Here is a 9,488-nt window from a genome sequence, read left to right as displayed (position 1 = left end):
AGAAGAGCTGGCCGCGGGTCACGTTCCACGTGCCAGCCGTGTCTACCGCAACGTCCCACTCGGCATCCTGAGCAGCCTCCAAGCTTGACTGGACGCTGAGCCAGAGCAGCTCGGAAGGCCACTCGATCAGCGATCGGCTATTCTTCTCTATGCAGCCGCGGTAGGCTCCCAAGGCAGCGTCGCTGGCTGCGCTCCAGTTGCTCGTGAAGATGAACTGCCACAGGGCATCCGCCAGGTAGACGCCTACCGTCGGAATCATCAGCAGAGGCTCCGTCTCGGGACCAAACGACACGACGGTGTAGGCCTGAGTGGGCACGGTCACCCTGCCCTCGGTTATCGTCACGTGGTTCTTCTGAAAGTCATTCAGAGAATCCTGCGAGATGCCTAGAACAAACATCTGGTGCCTCTGAGCAGTGAACACGTAGGAACGAGCTATCAACTCGGCGTGCGCGTACTCTGACGTCATGGTAGGGATGGCCAGGCGTCCAGGAACAACCTCAGACGGTAGGAGCACCCTCATTGCTTTGAGCGTTTCCTTGAGCTTGCTGAAGTCTCCCTTCTTCATTCCGCTGACCGCCTTGAGGAGTACGGCGTCTGTAACGATCTCATAAGCTGTTCGGATTGCTTCGTCGTGATATCGAGTATGTAAGTTCCCGATGCGGTCCAGTATTATGAGCGGACGCAGTTCCTTAGCCCGGCTGCGACATGTCTGTACCCTTGCTTCACTGGTGTCGGGTTCTACAACCAGACTCGAAGCTAGATTCACAGACGCGGCCACTAGAGCTGAAACTATGGTCTGCAGTCGATTTTCAGGCTTCAAGAGGTCCGCGAACTTCTCTTTCATTATTTGAAAGGAAACCTCAAAAACGTCGGCGCTGTCATTTGGGCCGAATTTCCCGATAAGTTCCTTCCACTGTGAAGCTGTGATTTCGGGAGTAATACTGCCCAAGAAGGGGAAGGGGTGCTTCTCTGCCGATCCCATCTTTGCTTTCTCTATGTCTGTGATCAAAGCGTCTGCCTCTTGAATACTAATCTTCGACGACAGGGCTTCATTCACCGCTTCAAGAACTTCAACTTTCAGTGTCTCGACGGAACTCTGCTTGCGGCTTGTGGCGAGACTGTCGTGCAGTGATGAACTCAAGACGCTGATGTACGGCGTCGAGCCAATGCCCCCGCCGATCACGAAATGGATAACGGAGGCCAGTCCAAACTTGAGCGAAAGGTCAACTAGCAGAGCAGCGAGGCTGTGGGCAGTGAGGGTAGCAGTTCCGGGAATGTCGGTGACGTTGATCAGGGTTCTCGCCGACGTCTTCCCTATGGATATATTGGCACCTTTGGGAAACATGACGCAAGCGCGGTAATAGGCAGCGACCGCCCTGCCGGCCTCGGTGATCGGTACTCCATCAACAGGGTCCGTATTGGGACTTAACGGTTCGATGTAGTCCTCGCGCGTCGCGACGTACGCGAAACAGGTGTGGCCGAAGATGCTGCGGCATGGGTCGATGCTCATGTTGGCTGCGTTGCGTATGTGGTTCAGCACCTCCGGGCAGCAGAAATGCGCAGTCTCGATGCGCTGCTGCGGAGACTTCTCGAATATGGAGAGCAACACGATAATGGCCATTGTGGTCCCCAGAACAGCGGCCGCGCCGCAAGCAAAGCCCCAGGGAGTCGGTGTCGTGGGCTTGCTGAAGCTGTGAGATGCCTCCGCTCCAGATGAATCAGCCATAGCTGAGTCCGGGAAAAATGATGTGAAGGCTTGTGCAACTGGGATTCCTTCGGAGCTTGAAAACACCGACCACCTCTTCTCCTTCTTCTTCTTCTTCTTCTTCTTCTCCTTTTGAAACATGGCACATACTCACATGAAGGGATTGACCTTTTCTAAAGCAAGTTGCCGTGCCTGTATATATTTTCAAATGCGTTCTCTCACATCGTCACCGATCATATGATCCTCTTTCTTCCCTTCCCCTTCCCTAGTACAGAGTAGCAGGCCAGACTTAACATGCCGGCCAACCTCTCTGCCTTTCCTTTCAATAAACCCATCTATCTTGACCAAAGTGTAGTGGCATATACATAAAAATTTCCACCGGCGATTACGACAAAGTATATGTTGTTCTTATTGGCCTCTTGAAACGTGGCACGTGCCCATGGGGGATTGACCAAGGTGTAGTGTCGTACACAAGAGAATTTCCACAGGCGAGTACAGACAAAAGATTGACGCAAGACGAGAATGTAAAGAAATGCAACAATGGAGCTATAAAAATACTGGTTGGAATTTAACAAAGATAATAATTTGAAGGAAAAAAATCTTGGAAGCATTTCGAGAAAGGCTAACTCTACCAGTTGCTATAATGTAGTCACGGACAATCCTACAAATGGTGTCTAAAGCAAATCTATTGGCAGTGGGCACTCGACGATAATAAAACTAGCAGTGACACAAGGGGAGTCCTAGCCTAGATGCAGGACCTCCACGTTTGTCCGTCTCTGAAGTCTGAACCACCGGCAAGAGAGCTAGGGGAAAGCGCTCTGTAGATTCCATTTCCTCGTCTGATGCATATAGGTTTGTCAGTCACTTAAGCTCGAAATTCTGAACAGTCACCGCGTCATTAATACCTCACACGGCATGATTTTACATGAACGTACATTCCAGCTATATGACAAGTGCCGATAATCCGTGGTATTCAGTAAGAGATCACATAGCCTGTATGGCTGATATATGCTGGAACCGCTGGGACCGGAAAATCGCCAATATACTAAAATTAGGGGCGAGGTATATCACAGATGCATTAAAGGCCGACCTCGCTAAGAGATCAATAATCTCGTTTGAATGAACACCTGCGTGGCCAGGGCCCAAGAGAAAACAAACTTATTTCAAAGTACGCGGAACAAAAACAACAAAAAACGCTTCGACTCAAAATATTTCTGTGAGGTTTCAAGCGTGATTTACACTGGCAAACAATCAGTGATGATACATGACATGGTTTGGTTTATGGGGTTTAACGTCTCAAAGCGACTGAAGCTATGAGAGACGCACATCCCAGTCGAAAAAAACTACGGAACCGTGTCAAAAATACAATATTCTGTAGTTCTGTCGCAAATGTCAGATTTTTCTGTAGTTCTGTAGTACTTTTCTGTAGTTCTGTAGTTTTCCTGTAGTATATTTCTGTTATCTGTAGTTCTGTAGTACTTTTTTGTTGCAACTACAGAAATTTCTGATGTTACTACAGAACGTTCTGTTGTCACAACAGGTTTCCCGTCAAAAACCATAAATTCTGTCGTAACAACAGAAATTTTTATGTAGTTTTTTTCTGACTGGGATGACATGGAATTTTGTGCAGAGCCAATCCAAGGGTCAAACGTTCCGCAAAGAATATAGGAATATAATCCGGGATGCGGACGGAATGGCTCCATGTTAAATCCTGCGAAAATATGCCAACTGCAGCTTTTTCGTGGCTGACGGATACTTCTGTAGAGCGAATAGTGTGATGAGGGTATTTTTCGGCAATCAGAAAGTGGAAATGTTTGAAGGAAAATGTTTTGCGTGAGGGAGAAAATGTCGTAATGGAAGTACACTGCAGCCTGGTGTCATCAACCCATTGTAAAGAACTCAGGTCGCCGCGAATTGGTGCTAAAAGTTTCTGCGTTAACGTAACGTGTGGTTGTTTATAGCGAGGCCAATGATAAGAAAAAATATGATTGATTGGAGGCAGTGTCCAGCGACCTGATGAAAATTCGTACCGTGAGTAGTTTGAAGTGGGAATTTAAATAGGGGATACAGGCTTGAAATGTATGAGTTTGAAATGCATTTTGAAAGACCGAGACAGAGACGTAGAGCATGCCTTTCCAATAACAGTAAAGGACGAAGTTTTTAGTTCGCACTGCTAAACAACAGAATGCAACCAAATTTAAGCATTGGTCTTAGTCTCACATAAGCTTTGTAGAGAAACAATAAAGTACCGCGACGCATTTCGAACTTTATAATTGGTATCACTGTCATAGATCTCGTTTAGCCACATTGTTCTTTATATGGAGGCTCCTAGCCGTGCGGAGCCGGAGCCGCTACTGCGCATGCGCCTAGCAACAAGTTGGCTGCTTTGTTGGACAACTTTTATTTCCACCGGAAAAGGGCGCCGTCTTCCCCGCTCCAGGCACGCAGGCCAGGGAAGACGGAGAGCCGTGCGTCTGCGGATTACATAGAGTTTCTTACTCTTACCTAGAGGGAAAGCTGTGCTGCCGTCTATGGGAGTTTACATGGAGTTTCCAGACGGCCAGTTCAGCCACCATGGGCGCTCAAAGCATCATGGGCCGGAGAGCTACCGAGTGCAGAACTACAACTTTTGGTCAAAACTAATGCAAAGATAAACGTTGTTCTACCGTGAATAATGTCCCAAGATTGAATATTGTGACTATAAATTACAAAAAGAGAGAGAAACAGCATGTCAGTGTGAGATTTATCCAATATAAGCGATGGCTCTTTCTCCTATTGGCTTAGTTTTCAGCAGCACAAATATCAATATTTCGCACCTAATACCCAAACTTTAAAATAAAAAAAACGTTATGAAAATATTTATGGTTGTACAATCACTTAAGGAAGATTTTAGTGGCATTTCGGGAAACAGAAACCATTTATTGGCGACGTCTGCTTTTGCGCCTTCGCTACGATGGCTTTCGCGGTCTATGTACGCACCTTCAGATGATGATGATGACGAAAAAGAAACATCGCAGTAACGCCACTCCACGTACCCGAGAAAACCCGACTGTCCCGCAACAAGTAGCACACCGGTCCATGATTCTTAGCGCGCCCATGGTGGCTGAAGTGCAGCGCCCTCAGCTTTCCCTCTAGGTAGTGTAAGGAACTCTATGGCGGATTAGAGCCTGGCAGGTAGCCCTTGGCTTGTTGCGGCCTTTTCCGCCGGATAGACGGTGCGTCGCTTGATCGCAGGGTCCGCGCTTCGCAGCAGGGTATCCCAGGCTTCTCTACTTGTTATATTTAATTTATTACGAAAGCAATACTGCTCGCAGTTTGAGCCTTCAGCGTGGAACGGTGGTGACCACCATTTACCATTGACCTTTGACCTTTAGACGACCCCCGTAGACGACCCCAAGCTGGCAGGAGCTGCCAACTTGGGTCTCTCGTTTCACATGGGACGGTTATGTCAGAATAAGCCTGCTGGGACCCTGGCATTCACATTGCCCCTATTGGCCACTAAGGCACGTTCATACGGCTTGGTTAAAGCGGGGCTTCATATGTGGGCTGAGGAAGAAGAAAAAGAGAAGAAGAAGAACGCTCGGTCACCCGCAGCTAATGCTTTCGCTCAATATTTGGTTCAGCAGCGCTGAACCCTTGTAATTTTTTGTCCTATTCCTGTGGTTTGTGGACGCTCCCAAATTATGTGGTCGAGAGTCCCTGTCGCCCCACAGTGTCCCTAAGATCTGGTAGTGTGTGAAACGCCCAGACCGGGTTCATGAAGGCATTAGTTTGTAGGCGCCTCCACGCGACAGCTTCTTTATTATTTGGGCTAACATCTTGCGGGGGTACCAGTCTACGTCCAAATTTATAATGGTCGATGATTTCTTAGTAATTTTGCAGACGCTCGTCGTATGCCCAATGTGCGGGGGGCTCGACGGCTACCCGGAAGTAGAGAGCTCGGGCTAGCTCGTGAGCCGCCTCTTTACCCGGGGGCGGCACCGTGCGCGGGTGTCAAAATTAACTGAATTTTCCTATTCAGCGTTCTTAGGGTGAGTAATTTGGGCTGCCTTCGGCGATATTCTCTCCTCCATATGAATTACTGGCTACTGGAAATGCAATTTTAGAAAAATTGCTACATTGATTTAATCTTAACTCCTTACACGTGAACACCAAAAATTCCAAAGCAATAATTTTTCGTCCTGTAAACCGCATAACACTCACACCTCTGTCGCTAACCCTCAGAGTCGATAACGTTGAAGTCGTTAAGAAGCATAAAATTCTAGGAGTAATTTTTGACGAGCATCTTAAGTGGCCTGACCATATTCAACACATCACTCGTAATTCAGCAAAAACTGTAGGTGTGCTGTGTCGATGTCGTGATATGCTGCCAATGGAAATGAAGGAAATGATATACCATGCATTATTTCACTCACAAATCAACTATTGTGTTTCTTCTTTCCCTACTAATATTAACCTTTTTTGGATCCCGCTGTCTGAGTTGAGTTCTACTTTTGCAAGGATCACCCTGCCCGTCTCAGTAGTGCTTATAGTCTCTCTAACTGGGAGACTCGCACTGCCTCCGTCAATTCTGCCCACGTGTTGTGCACTTCGAGTTTCACTGTCTCACTTGTTCTCTGTGGATACCTCAACCGCGCCGTAAGGGAAGGGAGGAAGGTGGGAGTGAAAGTGGAAAGAGAGAAAGAGGAGCCGTAGTGGAGGGCTACGGAGTAATTTCGACCACCTGGGGATCTTTAACGTGCGCTGACATCGCACAGCACACGGACGCCTCTTCGTTTCGCCTTCATCGAAACGCAGCCGCCGAGGTCGGGTTCAAACCCGGGTACTCCGGCACAGTAGTCAAAATTCGGTGGCAGGCTTGCCCCCGCCGCAAACGGTTTTTGCCAAAGCCACCTAGACTGGACAAGGCCTGCGCGCTCCTCCTCTCCACAGGGGTCTACGTCACACTAGTTGCCCGACCGCGAACGATAGTAGGAGTTCTGTGCAGCGCAGGGGGAGGCAACGCATGCAGGTGCATCGCACCTGGAAGGCAGCACAGGTGGATCTTTCCGCTCTATCTGCCTATGGTTATGTTAGGCAGCGAACGTGCTGGCATTTCTCTTTTCCGACGAAGTCAAACTGCTTTACCTTGGCTTTATTGTGCGCGTTGATACCACAATGAACGTGGTGTTGAAGACAAGCACGCGCTTTTTGCAACCGCCACGACATGGGACGATAGTGTGCCTGGGTTACGACGGGAGCCCATAAGCCATTAGCGTTTGGTTTTCCCAGCAATGAAGCTCACAGAAAAGCTTGGAGCTCCTGCAAGAATTTTACGACAACCGTATACATTCCAAGCTAAGTAAATAAAATTTAACCATTTCGATAGATTTAGCTTAGGCACACACCATAAAACCCAGCACACAACAAAAACCCTTTGTAAATTTAAAAGTTGTTGGATAGTGGTTAAGAGAGGATGATATTATATTTAAGTGTCGTCATGCTGGCATTCGCGCTCAATTTTCATGAGCAAGACTTCAGCCCCAAGCTATCATATCCTAATAAACAAATGGTCAGAACCATGTCGCTCAAGCGCGGTCTCAGTGCCTTCGAAGTTCCCTACTTGGTCATCGTACATTTCTTCTACACCTTCTTTTACAAGACCCCAGCAAGAAAGAGGGCGCGACGGGAAAATGGCACCATCAAGGAAATCCTTAATGATTCCTACAGAGGCAAGCGGAGAAGAAAAATGCAAAAATTCACCAAGCTAATAAATGTTTGCGACACCAAGTTATCGACAGTCACTGGAAACGAAAAGTAAACTCTTCGGGAAGGCAGCTGTCAGCAATTTGAAAAAAATCAAAGAATTGAAATATTTTAATTAAAAGCACAGAGCAATACAATGTTCATTATGGCTTTATGCTACTGTTTTGTAGGGCTTCATGAGTTTTGTTTATTTCGATATTTAACAAGGCATCCGCTTTCGAAGTGTACAAAAAAAAAATAACATACTCCTCCTTAAAAAGCCGCAAAATGCATTTGCAGATTGATCTCATATATTCTTGTGCTATATGCTGTCTGGGAAATAATGCTTGTGTTAATGTGATCTGCAGTAAACTCAAGTTCAGTAATTATAGCAGTGCAGTGGTTATTCCCAAGTTTCACATGAAACTATAAAAACGAAGCACTTACTGCGATAGGAAGTGTATCGCGAGGACTACGAAAGAAAGCACGAATTATAAATTAACGCGGAAAATACATAGAGAAACTATGCAAGCGGTTAAAAAAAAAAAAACATTCTTTAGAAGCATTGCTATAGCCATTGTACCTCAGATAGTACAATAATGCGCTGAAAACTGCCGCGGAACCCTCCCAGCCGCGAGCGGAGGCCAGCGGCGGACGGTTGGTTGGTTGGTTGTACAACTTTTATTTCCATCGGAAACGGGGAGTCGTGCGCCCGCGGATTAGAGGCTGGCAGGTAGCCCTTGGCTTCTTGCGGACGGGCAACTAGCGTGACGTCACGGAGCAAGCGGAGAGGTTTTTACCTACCAGGCCCAGCACAGTAGGGCCAGAAACAGCCACCCTTAACCACCTTTGTTTTCTCTGTAAGCTGTGGTGCGGCGTTCTAGGAAGCGCCAAATGAAGGGTGCCACATGGACGCCTGGATGGGATGCCCAGAAGGGTAAGCTTCGTATATTCGTGAATCACCTGGTGACGTCTAGACCGGGTGTGACGTCATCATGACGGCAGTTTCGGTTTCGACATGGTCGGATATGACGTCATAGTCACTTTGTCTAAGAGCTAATTAACTAAGTACTAATGAACTAAATAACAAACAGACTAATTGATAATTAACCAATTAATTTATTTCTTATTAACTAACCACTAATTAACCAATTACTGTTCATGGCAACCGCGCTGGCATGACGCTAGAAAAGGAGAGCTGCCAGGGTGATTGACAACAACAGTGGAACAAGACATCTGACGCCGTATCAGCCATTAAAGGCTTTCGCTTTAAAATATTTCTTGTTTACGCTGATTTTTGGAGAAATGAAAGCTTAGTATCTGTCGGCGAGGTCAAGGCCATTATGACACAATAAGGCAAAATCTGAAATTGTATTTCGAGTAGTAGAGCTTACGCTCTAAAGGTGCCATATTATATGCATGCATTAGACCTGGGAGACTGGGCTACTGCTCGGTTTTGTCGACCCAGCTGCATGCTTCAGTTTCATATAGCATGCGTTTCACTCTCGATATATAGCAGCAGTGGTGACAAAGAGCCTCCCTGCTGGAAGCCTCTTTTATATATGCTCTTCTTCTCCGTGCTAGTTAGTCTTTTCCCGTTGATTTGCACTTCCCATCTTAAAAATAATTTAACCCCGACAGAACTGTGACAGGTTCGGTTGCCATTTTCTTAGCTATTATTTGCAGAGCTCTCTTCCAGTTTTCCAAAAAAATTTTAGTCTGCCATTTTCCGCGTTGTAGTGCTAGTTGGTTTTGAAACACCCTCTCCATTTACTTCAAATTTCTCGTGAATTGCCAAAATGATGTTTTACAAAGCCACGCTCCTTTCTAGACTTGCTCTTCTAGTTCTGCATAAAATTGTGTATGCTTTGGGTATCCTTATATAATAAAAAAATTCGTCGGACCATCGCTATTCTATTCTCTCACCTCCGTCATCCGACGAGCGCGCACCGCTGCAATCTTTAAGAGCTCGCGTACATTTAACTTCCTTAATCGGCACGTGCCCTATTTTCCCTCTGCCCCATTCAGAGTATATTCTTGCCATTGTTCAGTGTCGACC

The sequence above is a fragment of the Amblyomma maculatum genome, chromosome 3 (assembly GCF_055883805.1).
Source record: "Amblyomma maculatum isolate TAMU_Amacu chromosome 3, ASM5588380v1, whole genome shotgun sequence".
Taxonomy (NCBI): domain Eukaryota; kingdom Metazoa; phylum Arthropoda; class Arachnida; order Ixodida; family Ixodidae; genus Amblyomma; species Amblyomma maculatum.
Note: the sequence above shows the minus strand (reverse complement) of the source record.